The 17,927-nt window shown below is 39.9% G+C and overlaps 1 protein-coding gene across 5 annotated transcripts in view; it reads left to right on the top strand.

The window, feature by feature from the left end:
• LOC144061238 (receptor-type tyrosine-protein phosphatase epsilon-like) overlaps nucleotides 1–17,927 on the top strand; it is a 55,716-nt gene that overhangs the window by 14,332 nt on the left and 23,457 nt on the right. The window contains exons 3-6 of one of the 5 annotated variants that reach the window (XM_077581492.1): nucleotides 11,190–11,531; nucleotides 11,620–12,360; nucleotides 12,698–12,768; nucleotides 15,713–15,800. The gene's annotated coding sequence lies outside the window, so the exon portion shown is untranslated. Of the gene's footprint in view, nucleotides 1–11,189; nucleotides 11,532–11,619; nucleotides 12,361–12,697; nucleotides 12,769–15,363; nucleotides 15,801–17,927 lie in introns of those variants that run through there. The other 4 variants (XM_077581491.1, XM_077581493.1, XM_077581494.1 and 1 more) reach the window with 4 other exon arrangements.

Here is a 17,927-nt window from a genome sequence, read left to right on the forward strand (position 1 = left end):
GTTATGCTGATGAGGGTTTATAATGCAATAGCTCATATAATGGGCTGATCCTTAGTGACTTATCCAAAATCCCGAACTCATCTTCTTTTATTGCTGGCCACTTTTTACCCCATGACTGCTCGGCTCACACTGTGTGGGGTGTCCTCAGGGTGCCTGCCGCCTGTCAAGTTCTCCTCACGTTATGTTCCGCACGATTCAATGGTAACGAAAATTTTAATTAAGCCAAAGATAAATATGTTTTTGTAATTTGCCAACAATCTGTCCGCTGTGACAATGTGTGTCCTCCTTCCTCCAGCTTTCCTTTCAACCCATATCTCTGTGTGTTAAATTATAATTGTACTGCTGATACAACTTTGACATGCCAATGATATGCTGACATACATATATGTGTAATTAGACTTTGACTGGCATTCATTAGCATGAGATAATGCCTATTTTATCTCATTACAGACTGTAATTTCATGAACTAATAATTTTCGCATTATATCTGCTTGATCCAATTACATTGCTCTTTGCATGACCAGTGTTTTCATTTTTTTCACAGTGGCATATCCCTGACTCAACTTTTAAATTAGGCCACACACAACTTAATGGTGATTCAGCATCTATGTGTGGGATAATTACACAGCCTCCATATTATTAATCCCGTTTGTCAGGTTTGCACTTTATTTAAGGATAGCACACTTGTATGGAACTTTTACATAGGGTTACGTGAGTTAAGTCTTCACACAAAGTACAAACTAGGGCACAAAAGTTGCTGCGGAGCCACAAAGCGCACATCGTGCATTGTGTTTACGACCAATTTGTGGCAATTTCAAGGATTTTGTGTCCCAAAATGTTATGGCTAATACTGCTCTGAAAAATTCAACCAAAAATTTGCTATATTATTTCTGTAATCTTGATCCAGAATGTGTACCTAATAAATGTGTGTTTATATTGCCAGCTGCCATGCGATAAAATGTGGTACAGCAATGCAGATTTTTACCAGGTGTTGTGCAACAAAGCATTACTCGTTGCTTCACTGAACCGAGCAGTTATTTAGTGGTCACTTTATATTGATTCCCGTCAAGCTGCAGCCAATTGCTACCACCGGTCCATCATGTCATAGGTTTCGCGTTAGTGTTGACCTCAGCAGCCATCAAAAAGCAATATATGTACGAGCAATATATGGAATATGGGGCACAAACAAAGTCTGTTTAATGTGTTTTTGCGGGCCAGTGGTTGCATCTTGTTGCCACAAGGGCCCCCAATCCAATTCCCTCAACCAGCAGAAGGATGTGAATAAGAAAAGTGACGAAGCATTGCCCTGTGAGCCTTGTTTCACACATTTTACACTGCGGTGCCCTTGAGCAAGGCATTCAAGCACACAATTGCTTTTTATACTTATTTGTACCACGTTCCCAACCTTTTCAATGCACCCCATAAACTTAAATGTGCACAATGTGGTAGACAGCTGCTGCCCATGATGTCATGTTTTTTTTTATCTATATCTCTGGATAAATTCTGATATTTACCGTTCACTTTCGAGTTCTCAGAATAGAAAATGTCAACTAGACTAATTGCTTTGTATGTGTTTAGTAAAGCTCTGACGCTTGAAAACTTTTGATATGTTCTCAAAGTGGAAGACGATATTTTATAGTTTTAAAATAGGCAAATTCACACTCCCTGTAACTCCTGTTCTCAACTATCTGCAGTGTTTCAAAAAAGAAACAGAATTGAACAATAAAACTTTATATGACCGTGATTACACCAGCCTGAGAGACACTGAATGTACCACAATGACCCATACAATACTTTCACTGGTGATTTTATATGGAACAACTGAGCCCTTGTAAAAATTATTTAATACTACAAAATCCGGAGAAAAAGACCCACTGGGGAAGATTCAGATTTAAAGCTAACACCAGACTTGCTTAATACATCTCCCCTCTGTGCAATTATTAAGGGAATTTCCTCACTCTCTTCTCTGTTTTTGCATTATCTTTTAAGGTCAGTTTCAAAGATAGTTGTCTTCATCCAAGAAGACTTCTCACTAGGGAAATGATAAGCTACCTGTGACAGATGTTTGTGAGTAAATAAATCGTGAAAGGTCAAAACCTCCTCCTCTCCAACCCTGCAATTTGAGCAACTCCTGAACTCTTAAGTCTCCTGAGAAACAGAAACGTTGTGCCTCTAAATACACGCCCCCTCCACCCCCGTCACCAGCCGTCCTGGCAGACAGAACCTGAGTGGGAGACGGATACAGTGGGATGCTATGACACTGTTTTCGTATCTACATGCAGCCCCGGTGGCTGACTGGAAGTGATGCTGACATATGCAGACAAATTCTGCTTTTACAAAATGTGCTTGCGGGGGTCAATCGGTACATCCACCTGATAGTTACCTGAGCTTACCCTCGACTGTTACACCATATAAAGCCTACGCATTTAAAACAAAACATCCCCAGCATACTAGTAATGGCCCAACAGATACGTTGTCATGAAAAATTGAAAGGGAATGCTTTCGAAAAAAACCTACAAGCCACAGCTGAGGTTATGACACTCACTTGTTATGTTCCCTGACAGCTCTTTCTACATGGGCAAGAGGAGGGAGAGGGGGGGTGTCGGGCGTCCGTGTGGATCAGCACACGAGTGCTGTAATACTTACGTATATGTACAACATAAATAACCACCAGGGATTTTCCTAAAGCAATATTACAACTCTAAAAACATCCACCAGGTGCCCATATAACAGGTAATATTAGCTTTTATTTAAAAGATGCTGAGCACGTTGCTACATTGTAGACCAATCTGTTCAGTGTTCCACCCATCCCCAAAAGCCCATTTTTGGATCTGAAACAATAAAAGTCCTTGAAAACAGATTGTTTAATATTCAGTAATCATGCTGCAAAAAATATTTTCAAGGTGACTTGTGTACTACATAATCACAGTTGATCACAGCAACAAATGGAGCACTTCCTGATAAGACTGAAGAAGTGTAAAAAATCTACATTGGCTGGCTTCCAAGGTTTAGTCTTAAAACAAATCAAAATGATGGCAGAAGACGCAGGCCAGCAAATTTATTAACAATGATGTCAGACAGGGTAAGAGACCCTCCGATCTCTTTATGCCATTGATTTATTCAAACATGGAAATGGGTGCAAAACAGTATTTCATCGGCTTGATTAAAACTCAATAGACAGATTGAGCCACCGCTTTTTGGTCTTTGCATATTCATCCTGTTTCCACATTGAGAGAATAATTACGCATTGATTATCCATGTCCACCACCGAGGGCCAATCATTACCGTGAGAGAGTGAATGGAGAATCTCTTGAAGCTCCCTGAAGTCTGCAGACTCTGAAAGACGACTGGGTCTTTATTGGGAGTGATGGTTCCGTCACAGACATTCTGAAAGGTGGTCATTATTATTTAATAAAATCTAAATTATGTAACTGAACTTTGAAAAACTGGACAAACACAACAGACTAAATACACCAACACTGAGACACACCTGAGGAAGGGAAGACACACACAGATGGACGTGGTTAGACATAACGAGACTAAGGAAGAAACCAGGAACACGAGACAAAAAAACACCAACTACAGACAAAAACAACAAGAACACCCATACCAAACAAAACACCCAACTCTCACAGAACCGAAACATGACATGGTGTTTTTGCATCATCTGTTCCTCCATATTAGAGGTAGGCAACCCCAGTCCGAGCGAGTCCTGCATGTTTTGGACGTCTCCCTCCTCCAACACGCGTTATCAGGCTTATCATTTGAATCACCTGTGTTGGAGGAGGGCAACATCCAAAACACGCATGACTGCGACTCTCTAGGACCAAGGTTAAAAAGTTTTGAGTCAACATACTGGAGAGATGAAATTTTATGCAGCAGCGGGAATAGGTAACTTTGTTCCACAAATCAATCTGGGAAGGATCCCATAGAAACTGATTGGGAAAGTATAGGCACCGAAACCAAAAAAACAGTTGAACTCAAAATCTTTTTGTTGCCAATCGATCCACTAATCTGATCATCTTAAATCGTAGTAAAATTGATTTTCTTGATTATTTGTCAAAAAAAATCTTTATCCCAATCTGTAGCAATGCATGTTTGCATACCACGGTGTTTTGTTGTGGTTTGAGTAAGAATAGCAACTGATGGAGGAACATGCCAGGACACTTGTTTTGTCAGCTATTTAAGGCTGACAAGAATTGCCACAGAGTTTGACAATGCTTGACAGTGGCCTTAGTACTGCTTGTGGCGCTGGCAGGCTATTAGACCTCTGTGCATATTGGATCGTTTTTCAACCAGATAAACTGCTGTTTTATATCACAACGCTGGACAGCTTGGCAGATTTAAACATCAGGACCTTGCAGCATGTAGGAGCACATTAAAAAAGGAAGCTATTGTTAAAATGCTTCCGGACAATCCGTTGCGATTGCAAGAAAAATAGATGAATCAATGATATAAAGTGTGAAAACAATCTTCAGCGTGGATAAATAAAGCTGTATTTCAAGTTTTAATAAGCCTTGCTTTGCATTTCGCCATCTGTTAGGTGACGTGAGTCAGTGACACAAGTTGTGCGAAATTGTGCTGGTGTGCAATGTGAACTTGTGGCATTGGTCACACTTCAGGCATTAGCAATTAAAAATGTGTTTATCATTGTGTATAGAGACGATGGTAGTGAGCCGCGGAGCTTTAATCAGACTTGGGCAGAGATAAACTAAAACTATGCGAGTGAACGATGATAGCCACAGCTTCTTTTTACTATTAACTTCATGACCTGCTGAGTCAAGCTGAATGATGAAAAGGCTTATTCGGAATCATGAAACAATTCCAACTCCCTAATTGAGGGAGTCTATCAAAGACATGTTTAGCACTTCATGACTGTATACTTTTGAAATATTACATGCCTTTAAAGTGTCAGAAGGTCACAATGAAACCTGACAGAGGGCATGATTTGAAGTTATTTCTGCCTCAATTACTGTTTGGACCGTCCTGGAATTATTGCTGCTACATGAGCTTTGACCTCTGTGTCACATAGTCAGAGGTTCCACGTCAACACTTTTCAAATCAGTTAAGAATTATTAAGACTTCTTTTCAAACATATGAGGAAAAACTGAATCTACTGAAAAGGATTTCAGAAATTCCCAGTTGGTCAAATGACGTTTTCTTTCTTCGTCAATTGTCATCAAACTTTCAAGGATTATTATTCTACTAAACAGCTGCTGCAGTCCTATTGATTTTAAAGGGACATATCACCCTATAATGCTGAAGTAGATATTGTCCAAGTTACGGTCACTAAGTAAATATCTTGTCTGTTGCCATTTCCAACCACTCTGTTTCAATCATCCCATTTGCCCGACCGAGCAAGAGCACCAGTGATTGCCATCGCTAGATGGTCAAAGGTCATACCTGAGTGCAACAGTCTTCTTGTTTACTGTTATTTCCTTCAATTGTGCCTTTTTTTTGTTCTGTCTGCACCATCCTGATTATTACTTCCATCTGTCTCATCAGTTTTCAGTCCTCATCAGCACTTTTTCATCTATCCACCCACCTGTGTTGCATCTTTGAAATCAGACTGAGAGCGTTTCATTCCAGTTTCTGCTCATTCTTGTCTGATCTTTGTTGTTTTACATCCGATGCTCACTTTTTATTGTGTGTGAACCATAGCTGCCATTATTTCTTTAGACAGCAAACTGGTTGAGACTGAGAGTAGGCATGGGCTGGTTACCGTTGCAAGAGACACTGTGGTTTTAAAAATTAAAGGTTTCGGAATTGATAAAACGAAAGTTAGTCTATTAAAGCAGTTTTTTTTTTTTTTTTTTATTCATCAGGCCCGCCCCCTCTTTGTTACAGCCAAGCCATCGTGACAGCCACAGCCAAATCATAGCAAGTCAAGGCAAATCAGGTCCAGTCACGTCCTGTCCAGTCATGGCGCCTAGTCTAGTCACACCCTGCATTTGGGTCCGCCACCCTTCAAATACTAATTACATCATTATCCTGTTCAATAACATGCAAAGATACGGTATGTTAAAATGTCACTTAAAAACAACAATTGATCAATTTAGCATCCCTCCTTAATCATAGCATTTTTCAAGGAAGTCAAAACACGACAGTTTTGTTTTATTTTTCTCGCAAAAATAACTTTTCTTTTAATTCTGGATTAGAACAGACTCCATTTACAGCTAGAAAGCTTTCTCACAGCAGCGTCAATCTTGAAACTTCTAAGTGTTGTATTTGATCACTTTTAAGAGTGTATAAACGTCACTAAGGGTTTAGAGGAGCCATGATGCATTAATTGCCCTAAAACTTGGTCACAGCGCCAAGGCTGGAAGAGACAGGATGGGGCTGGATCAAGTAATGCATTTGCAAAATGCTCATCTTCTTTACCTAGTTTAACCTTATTGCTTCACTCTTTTGCTCAATTTTTCATTTGGGCTGTAGATGCACACATTGGCTGTTGTCATGATTTATGGATGAGGTGATGACACGGTGGGTCACAACATTCACATTTCTTTCTGGTAGGCCTTTTTTGTCTACAAGGGGGTAAACGGGGACAAACCGGTCTATTACCCGGTCCTGTTTTAAATGTACTGTAGCATGAATGTTTTGCGTTAGTTGCTACCATACGCACAGACATTTTTTGTTCCTCGTTACCCGAGTGCGATGTGATAAAAATGGAATGCAGCACACCATGGCCAATGTTTTGTGCGCCACACAAACCTTCTCCTGCCATATTTAATTTATGCGGGTTGAGCAGGCACTCCAAACGATGCTGCACAAACAGCAGCCTTGGATGTATCACAGTTCAAGCTCTTTCATCCCCAGCCAGATAATGGCAGATGCTGCAGGTCGAATTACCTGCCATACGTGTGCCATCAAACGTTTGTCTTTTCCGACATCAATGCGCTGTTCTACCCATCGCGCATTTAAGTCAACATCAATCTTTCAGCAATACTGCTACACGTTCTTCAGGTTTGTCCGGCTGGTCACAAGCAACAGTTGAAGAGTAAATATATGGCCGCATGGATCTCCTCAATGCTTTCATCTCGTAGAAGTGCACATGTAATGGGATTCGGCCATTCACTGACAAGCTGGCTGATGGATGAGGTGATTACGTCCCTTTTTCGCTTCACCCGAGGACAGTCCCCACTTCCTAATTGGTAAGAGAGCAGACGACAAGAGACGAACCCTCTCCTCCCCCCTCTACCTTTCCACTTTCCAGTCATTTGACTAATCTTGTTTTATCCCCTTGTCGACGGCCACAGGACTCAGGCGGGAGTGCGATGGAAATAACTTGTATGGGCGTAGTACTTTATTGGGGACAGATGTTTCCCCCTGATGGAGTGACAACAGATCTTTCTCCAGCTCCCTGAAGTGAGGAGCAGCCTTTGGTCATCATTAATAACGGCCAAGTTTAGACTTGCTCACGGGCCTTTGGCTCGCACCTACTTTTTAAGAAAAGGAAGTTTGAGTGAAAAGAAACCATTTTATGTTTTGTATTGTATGTGTGCATTGGGAGCTTTCCTGTTTGTTTATGAGTTAGTGTGTGGGCAGTGGAAACTCCGACTGTGATGCAGCAGAAGCTGATTGACCCAGGCACCTCACATCATGCCGTACTGCCAACAACAAAAGCGCCTATTCTCTTTGTAACATCAGTCAAAAGATGAATCCCCCTCCACGGCCGACTCAAAATTGAATTATTCTCTTGTGTTGCGGGCACACACACAAAAAAAGTGAGATCACATTTCATCAAGGCCTTTTCAATACATTTTAAATTGTACTTGTCAGCTGCCTCATACAACAGAATGATGTGTATCTGTACTTGGGTGGCAGAGAGAAGTGAGATAGAGACTGAGTGTTGATAAAAAATAAAATAAAAAGATGATAAGGGATTATTTTGTCTGGCCCTAGATACCTCAAACATTTTGGATTGAATATCATTCGAAATCAATGGGGTCCTAAGTCAAACGTTCAAAATAACCTTTAAACCCTGAGGAGAAACCTTGAATGAACTGAAGCTGAAACGTACACTATGTATTTCAGTCACTTTGAGGAAAAAAAACAATGCTTCAATGTCCCCTCATGGAAAAATAACTACAGTATGCACGCCCATCCAATCAGAACAGTTGCTAAAGAGCACTTCTGCAGTGCTTGCAAGGAAAACGGGCACCTCTTCAACAAACAAGTTCCGTTTTTGAGATCTAGCATTTGGTTTGGCCACCTTTTATTTTAGAAATGCATATTAAAGCAAGCCTGACTTTTTAACTAGAGATAGACTGATATGTTGTTGTTGTTGTTGTTGTTTTTTTCAGGGCCGATAATGATTTTTAGTAGTCAAGGAGGCTGATAACCGATAATTGGTTCTAAAAGGGAAAATATTGTTGTCAAAATTTCTTAAAATAATGTATATATATATATATATATATATATATATATATATATATATATATATATATATGTTTATTGAACAACTTTTAATATTTTCCAAATATTGTAGATAAAAAAAAATCTTTGCTTTAAAAGTCTATCAAAAAAGTTCAGGGACCGCCCAGCGTCATTGGGCAAGTTAAATACAAAGAATAGAATATAATAGTCTTTATTGTCATTGTACAAGTACAAGGAAATTGAAAGTGCATCTCTTAAAAGTGCATAAGTAAATAATAATTGAAAGTAAGTAGCTCCATACTGTTTCTACAGTAAATAATTTTCCAAAAATGTATATCTGAAATGTTAAATCTTTATTTATTATAGTTTAATTTCAAATTAAAACTGAAGGCGCAGAGCGATCCAAGTGTCGGCAGCATTTCTTACATTATAACGTTAAATCAAAATGTAAATAAATAGTTCAATGAAGTTAACACCGTTTTAAATTGATATATTATCGGCCGTGTGAGTCTTCAAAAAAGCTGATGCTGATATTTGTCAAAATGCTGAAAATTGGTGCTGATAATAGGCCTGGCCTGGCCGAATTTTTCTATCACTATTTGCTATTTTTTTATTAGGTGGTGAATCTTCACTGTATCACAATGTCAGAGCGCTTTTAACTGAATAATACGTTTGCCCTTGTTCAAGTGCTTTCTCCTTTTTCTCATGTTGCTACAGTAACTTGGCATTACAACAATTGTCATATTGTGAAAGTAACACCCATTGTGTTGGATCTCTGTCAAGTCTTACATCTCATTAATCACCACATTGCATTGAAATGATGCTTCCGCATGCAAGCATCAGATGCCAAACTGATGATTTTCCGCAGTGACCCCACTAACACTTGACATCAGAACCGCAGTCCAAACGCGCAGCTTATGTACAGTATGTTGCTCAAATATGCAAAGTATGTGCATATTAAATGACAGATCAGTTCTCGCTTTGTCGAAAGAAAAGCTGTCATTCCGAAGAGGATGTGCCAATCTTAAAGGTCAGCATTGTCGCTAGTGAACAAATGGGGTCGCTAATGGTTTTCTGCTGCCAGGCGTCCGTGGACACAAAAGAACAGGTGCCCGTCTGAATCTTGATGATCCCCTCCAAGTGAAATAATTAACGTGCATCCGGCTCAATTAAGCGGCGAGATAGAAAATGATTGCCTGCTGTAAGAGACAGCGAGGAAAGTCACACTTGTGTGCCGTCGACATCACAACAAGAGTAGACTTTGTAAATACTGCTGCTGAACAACTTCGCCCCTCCGCCGCCGCCCGCACCAGCCAAAACGCAGCTGACATTTATTACGCCGGAGTGAGCTTGGGAGCTGTTTACAGACCGAGTGCGCTTCCACCTCAAGGTCGCGTGTGTTGCGCTGGGTGAGGAGGATTACCGCACCTAATGGACAGCTCTCTACTTAAATGAAGAGAGCCGATGAGATGGCAGGTTCGACAGATGAGCCGGTCCCGTGCCACCGGCGCCACATGGAGACTTTCAACAGCTGGCTGAATCAACCAACTATGTTTGTGTTTGTTTTAACGATGGCTGTGATAAATGTGTTTGTGGTGCGACCTGTAAATAGGCAAACAATTGCACAGTCTGCTTGTTGATGCTGGTTGACTTCTAAGTTGTTCGGCTTTCATAGGGGACCTTGAAACAGTTCAGAGAATTTTCTTTGCTATATTTGCACTGGTTTCCACAGAAACGTATGCCGTTTATTAATATGAAGAATGCAGAGTCCGGAGTCTCGTGACCTCGCCAAGTACAATCTTCCAAAGAACCAACGTGAGAGTCGTTCTTCCTACAAACACAAGTTTCTTTATAAATTGGAACACCTGTGTACTAGTTTCCGTCTCCCCCGACTCTGATGTATTTCCAAGATATCTGCATGAAATGCATCTTGGGATATTTTCCTAGCCAAGCCTTGACAAGTATCCAATTGATGCATTATTGGTTTAAGCTAGCTGACAAGAACAACATCCGTGTGTTCTTGGTTCATTTATACTTTCAATTGGAACAGTACTTGGGCAGCGACTGGTTTAATTTCATTCATTTATTTCAGGCAACAACTTACAGTTAAACACAGGAGCAACAATTCATACTGTAGTTTCATAATATGAACAGAAAAAAAGAAAAATATGATTTTGATTGATTTCAGGTGAGTACAATGAGACCTGACTGTTTTACTCTGGCTGCACCTATCAGCTGTGTGCGGACCCTCACACGGTGTCGCTTTAATATCGTGCACGTACTAGCACGCGCACCACGAACGAGCCTGACACAGGTGTTGCAGTTACGTTGTGGGACAGAGGTGGCAGTCGCGAGTAAAAAAGTGACAAACTGCACAAAGATCCTTTAAAATTGAAGGGTCAAAAGGTAATCTCAAAACAAGCATTACCACCACCCGTAGGACTGGAGAGGAACAGTATTTTCCGGCACATGTTTGTTTGTTTATTTATTTATTTATTCAATCAAAGATAATATAAAAGAAAAAAAAGATGTCTGATGCCTTGGTTCTCACATCTGCTTCACAGCTGAGGTCCTGGCCAAGTTGAAATCTCAGCTTAGTCCATCCTGTGTGGACTTTGAATTTACATTGTCCTAATTTTTTTATTTGAGCGTGTATGGTTCTTTGTCTATATGTGCCCTAGGATTGACAGGTAACATGTCCGGTATGTACACCAAGCCATCGGATCGAGAATAAGGGTTGAACTACTCCAAATTCTTGAATTTACCAAAACAATTTTGGACAATTTCATACTTTCAATTTTCTGTTGCAGAATGTATTTTTCCATTCATAGCACAAAGCAAAGCCCATGCAGTCAAGCGTGGTTGATTTTGGTGTGGAAGAAGCCCATCAATCACCACGGGATGAACTCCAATGTCAGCGGTGAGCGAGCCAGGTCTTTTCTCATGTCCAGTGTCGGTGATGAAAATTCCCAAAGGCACACTCCAACATCATGCAGTCCCCACGGAAGCTGTTATAGCTGCAAAGGGGGGGGACCAACTCCACTTTTTGTTCCATTTTCACTTGCCACAGGTGTAATGGCCAGGTGTCCTATTTCGGTTGTGAATATAATCCGCGGCCAAAATGCACATGCAACCCTGTAAATGGATTTCGGGTCTGTATGGCACACTCTCGTATAAGAAAGCTTCCTGATTACACATCTAAAAAAATAAATCGCTTAAGACTTTCTTTGTATTCCGCAGAGCAAACCGGGGATCATGAATTGGTTTGTGACCAAGGCCCAACGATACTCAATCATTTTCTTATCAGCGCTTTCTGGCCGAGTCCAGCTAAGGGATGACCCACTGAAAGAGGAGAAATGAAGGACGGCGCCTTCTCACACTGCTGCTTTATTCTGCCCGAAATCCCCCCCCTGATACCCACTCTGTGAAGGTTAATGGGGGATGAAGCATTTTGTCATAAAGCTCGCAGCAGCCTCTTTTCTCGTGGTCCGGCCTGAGAGGCAGCAGGCGGGATACAAAGACAAAATTTATGCTGCCGCCTACAGCCACCAGTGAACAACTTGTCACAGTGGCCTATTTGAGGACAATACAGCTGCCAGTGCCAAGCTGCTGCAGGTACAAGGACACAACCCACGTCGCTCGTACGCTCCACCTCCCTGATATGCAGACCTTCAGAAAAAAGTTTTTTTTTTATATTTAAACCAAGAAGTGGTGGTTGAGGAGAAAAAACCAAGGAGAACAGATTTCTACCTGGCTGCATGAAGAATTTTTGGGGGGGACCTTTCTGGAAAAAAAAAATATATATTACATTCTTTCATTTTGGGGGATTTTTTTCTTATGGTGAAAAAAACCTGTGAAGGAAGGTTGGAAAATTGGTGTTATTGCAAGGTAACTCATCTCTGTCATGGCCTCTCAGTACAATATGGCCAAAACTGCAATAAAAGAATGTCCATCGCTACAGTGAGCTGAAGAATGAACTGGGTGAGTAGTTTTTAACTTTCATTATATGGAGGTAAACTGTTTTACACTGGTATAACTATTCAAAATGTTTTACTTAAACATTGTCTGTTGACTGTGAGTCCTTTTTTTGATTGAGTTCCAATTCTTATGGTCCAATTTGTGTAAAATTCGAAATGTGTAGCTAACTTTTGCATTACAATAAACATTTGTTGAAAAACGCAAGTAGGCCATAAATAGAAAGCAATTGCATGAAAAATTGCACATAATTTACTTTATATTATATATTATTATAATTATATTATATAGTATGCATATTTTATGTTTCTATTTCAGATGTATTTTTGTGTGTGTGTCTTAGGTTTCCAAGTACATTTCTGTTGGTGCAGTGTGGTCCGACTACCACTGGTAGTATGTGGGCTCCCTCTAGTGGTATGTGAACAATAATAATACAAATTAAATTTGCAACATTTCAAACAAAATACAATCAAATATTTTGTAGCTATGCATACAGCCTGTTAAAACTTTGATGCGGTACTATGTAGACTTGTGGACATGAAGGCTTATGAAATGAATGTCCTTAAAATTTATGACATTAGGCAAACGGTACACCTAGGTCACTGTTATACTGTACTTTCACATTTTTTTTTATTTGTAGAGCGACACTGGCCTCTGCTGGCATCTGCTATGAACTGCAAAACATGTTTTTAATGCACAGTGTACTTACAATGGGACCCAGTCAGACAATAGAATAACTTGATTCATTTGGAACATGCTTAACAGTGAGCCTTTAAAGACAAAAATCTACAGTCCATGGGAGAATCAATAGAAGTGACCATTTATTTCAACAACACTTAAAGGTGATACAAGTTTACAGGTCTTTCAGTGTACGGTTTGTCCAGAGACACTCAAGTCTTATGGGGGCATTTATGCGTGTAAATAGTTTGTCGGGCCACTTGATCGTAACTTTTTGGCACCAGTTTATTGCCTCTCATCAAAGATAGCATCACCTCATTGACTCAGTGCTCACTTCTGTGAGAGGTCAGCAAAAAACGGCGGTCGTTCCCACTGAATGATTTAGATTCCGTGTCACGGGAAAAATCAATAGAAGACACGGAAGATTGTGGAGGAAGATTTCTGAGTCAATATTTTCCAAGCAATAAACAACACCATGTTTTTAATCTTGATGCTTCCTGGGGCAACTTCGGACGTGAAACGGGGCCTGCACATTGACAACAGAGGAGCTTTTATGCATCTGCTCTCATGTTTTCCCACTGGTGCTCACATATTTTAGTTTATGTATCAGTCAGTGTACCATTGTTTGGTACATGCATGCAAATGTCCTTCTTCTTCTTTTTAAATAGTTGGAGAAATGCAGTAAATCCTACTGACAGCTGTTTCTAATGTATTGACCATGCATGCATTCAGATTATAGTGGTTATAGCTGGTTACAGTAGACTATATTTTTAAGAGTTTTCACAACAATGTCCTTACCATTTAGGAATGACAGCGGTGATACTTGCTTGGCACACTGCAAAAACTTTTGTATGATTCCACATTTTGAAGACAAAGAAATTGAATCTTCTTCAATCAAGTCAATAGAGCATGCCTTTCACTTCCTGCAGACAAAAGTGAACGCATTAACAGTGAAAGCCTGTCAAAGCATCTCCGGGGAGAAAAGTCAAGAGTTTGGTGATGTCCATCGCCTCCAGACTTGAGCTGTCATCAGCTCCCTCAAGGATTGATGCAACAGAGACTCAACAGCAGAGCCAGTATTCATTCGCCTGTGCCCTAAAAAGCTGGATATTGCCATTACTGTGACACAGCCAATGCAGTATTCTTTAATCTGATAATTGGATGAAGTCAGTGGGGCGTAGAACATACTTGTCCCATGTGACGATTGCTATAACTGGATGGACAGGAGCATAAGCAATATAGCAAATGGATGGATGTACTATTAAAAAAAAAAAAAGTGTCGTCATCTATGTCTACCTTTAAAATATTGACATTTCAGCCTACAACAACTCCATTTGGAACTGGAGGGACACACAAGACACTGTGTTGGTCTGCTCTGTGGAAGAAATAACAAAAGCGGTTTTACTTGTACAGCACTTTTCCACCTACAAGGAACTCAAAGCACTTCAACACCGACTCCTCATACAGATGACGCAGCATTGGGAGCAACTGGGGGTTCAGGGTCTTGCTCAAGGACATTTTGTAATTGTCACAAGGGCCGGGGATCAAACCTACAACCACTAGGTTGGGAGATCAGCACTCTACCATAGAGCCATGCAGCGCCAGAAGTCCGGCCCATTGAGACGATATCACTCGCAAAAAATTTTTAAGCCTTACTTAAGATGTATGTAATTTTTTTAAATGACAAATTCCCATTTACTTTTTTAGATAATTTTAATACAACCCTACCAAATAAATCTTATATGATACATATTCATTAGTTCTCATAAAGCCTATTTATTTGAAATGCATAATCCTCAGGTTTATGTATTTATTATTAATAAAGTATAATTACTTTTTCTTTTTCTTTTTTTACGTTTTTGAGATGTCTGCATTTAGTGTCATCCCAAAAACATGAAAGGGGGGGGGGGGCATAAGTGTTTTTCACATAGCCGTTATGCTATTTATCGTGGATAGGTATTCTGATTCTGATTATTAGATTATTATGCAATTCAAACAATGTACTTTATGTATTTTAAATAAATACTGTCATTATTATTAATTTAGAGTAATTATACTTTATCAATGCAAAATACATAAACTTGAGGATTATGTATTTCAAACAAATAGGCTTTATTAGACTAATAAATATGTATCATAAGGTTTATTTGGTAGGTTTGTGTTAAAATTATCTAGAAAAAAAGAAATGGGAATTAATCATGTAAAAAAAAAAGAACACATCAATCTTAAGTTAGGCTTGAAATATTTCTAAGAGTGTAGGCTATCTTTGAAACTTCACTAATGGTAAACAAAGCGGCTTGTTTTATTTCAAATTCACTGTAAAACTTTTTATTATTATTACTATGTTGGTATGGAAACTCAAACCCAATTGTCAAACTACTTTTAGACCTAAATAGTTGCACTTAATACAAAAAAATAAGTACAAACTAAAAGAATAGAGTAACTATGGGACTGTTGTGAGCGACTCAATAAGTCCTCCTGCAGCCGGATGGTGGTGTATGAAGATGGGTATGGGTGAGGGGAGGAGGGGGCTCGACTGGCTCCACACAGGCTGCCATAACGCGGCTAAGCTCAGGCGGCGGGCGCATCCCGACACACACATCTCACGCAAATATCACCCTTTGCACGTTTTGACAACATTTCTCATCGTTTTGTCTGCCTATTCTCTCCCTTCGTCAAGGATAAAAGCCGCATCCCCGAGTGTACAGAACCAGCAGCACCCATCATCTTCTCCAGCCGTGAGGCGAGGTCGATCATGCTGCTGCACGGTAAGATGCGGAAAACGTGATCACTACAAAACAAGCGAGATGTGATTTTTGTTCTTTTCTTTTGCGCGTTCGCACCCATTCATCGGTCCACGTTGCACCGCTAAACACCTCGAGTAGAATTCGTAGCGTCAATTGGGCATCGCCGCGGATGTTGTCATCCACGCTGCCATTCCTTCAGATGTCGGCGTGGAAGGAAATAGGTTAGTGGAGCAAATCAAAGCGATCGCCAACAATGTTGTAAATTTAGCAAATCAATATAATATGAAGGGGGCGTATGTTTTGTATGTGCAAGACGCGCACTGGTCTAGACAGGAATGCAAAGGGAGGGGGCGGGGGAGGTTTTTGGGGTGTGTGTTGAGTGTTGCCCATAGTACAGTGTGCACACGAGTGAGGCCTGCAGGCTACATTCACAACAATGTGAACATCATTTGAGGGTTTAGAGTCTGGTCACTACATTAGGTACGCAAACCTATTCTATCACAAGAAAACGCGCCTATTTTGCAATGCTAAGATGGATGGAAATCATTGTCAACATATTAGAAACAGCTCCTGATGATTTAAAAAAAAAATAGTAAATCAAAACGGAACAGTAGGCCTATATTTGAAAAAGGCAGACTTTTTTTTTTTGATAGAGCGCTTATTTTGGATTAGAAATTCATGCTTATAACTTCAGTACTTTATTCAGTGTTAGTTGTCATACGTGTGGCCTGATGGGAGGTTGATCATGCATTCATGAATTATAAATTGTCCATAACCTCATTCACAACAAACGATGTAACCTTCATTTCCTGTCCCGGTTAGACGGCCCACATTAGAAACTGAGTCAGATCGCACATCTCAACCCTCCCCGCATGGCCCACTTCCTGACAGTCCTTGGGAATATACATGAGCTAATCTTAGACACACCACAACATATTGTATGCAGGCTCATTTCATTTATTATGACAGTATCCTATTATCATGGGATGCGCAGGAAATTATGTTGATTATGTCGAAACGCAATCATAAGTGGCTTATCAGTTTGATGTCATCGTACAGTACAATAATAAGAGTGGTGAACAGATTTACCCACCAAGGACACTTCATTAAGTACACCTGTACAGTCTAATGTGATCCAGTAAAAGAGCTGGATCAAAATATTGGCCTTTACAAAGTTTGTCACACATTTAGGTGCATGAAGGACAAAAATAGTTAGTGTAGTGCAAAATCTGCCTGTCTACTTTACTACCACCTACTGGATTTGAGTGGAACAGTATCATTTGGTACTTGACATGATTACCTGCTGGTGTTAGTTTTTTTTTCCAGTCATGCGAATCAGTCAAACATACTTTACAGTATTCAGTATTTTTTTGTCCTTGAAGGTCTGCACTCTATTGAGTGCCATTGAAGTACTAGCTTCTCATTTGAGAGTCCTTCAACCTGAAGCGAGGAGATTACTGTGCTCATCCACTGTCATGGAGGCATGAAAATAACCTTTCTCAGCTATATCCCTTGGCAGTAGTTGTTCCTTTTAAAGGAAGGGTGACATACTCACCACGCCAGTCTGGTTTAGTTTATGCATGAAGGCTTAATTATTTCAGTTTTTTTTTTAAAGGGATTATTTTTTTCTTTACATAACATATTGGGAAAAAATAGCCTAGTTGGTGAAGTTAGCTGGTCAAAAGTTTGCCACCCTTTCATTTTCAGTTATGACACTGTGTTACAGCAGTACAGTGCTGCAAGTAGGCATGGGCCGATTAGCGATTTACAGTGGTTTTAAAAAGTCAAAATTTCAATCAAAGTTAATGTCTGTCACCGGTAATGAGCTTTTGTTTTTATTTTTTTTAATGGTGACTTCAAAGCAGGGCACAATATGATTGGCGAGGACTGCTCAATTATGGGGGGGAAAAAATAATCACGATTATTTTGGCAATAATTGAAATCACAATTATTCATTTTTTGGTACAAAACAAAAAAATGTTAAAGCATTTAAAATATTAAGACCAATTAGAAAAATAGAAACACTATAATTATGTAGGTTCCTTTGGACCAAACCGAATTTAAAATATTTCTTTATTTATTTATTTATGTTGGCAAAAACTTTTAAGTTGGAGTGCAGCTTGTGCACTGTTGCAGTAGGACGATTTT

The sequence above is a fragment of the Vanacampus margaritifer genome, chromosome 12 (assembly GCF_051991255.1).
Source record: "Vanacampus margaritifer isolate UIUO_Vmar chromosome 12, RoL_Vmar_1.0, whole genome shotgun sequence".
Taxonomy (NCBI): domain Eukaryota; kingdom Metazoa; phylum Chordata; class Actinopteri; order Syngnathiformes; family Syngnathidae; genus Vanacampus; species Vanacampus margaritifer.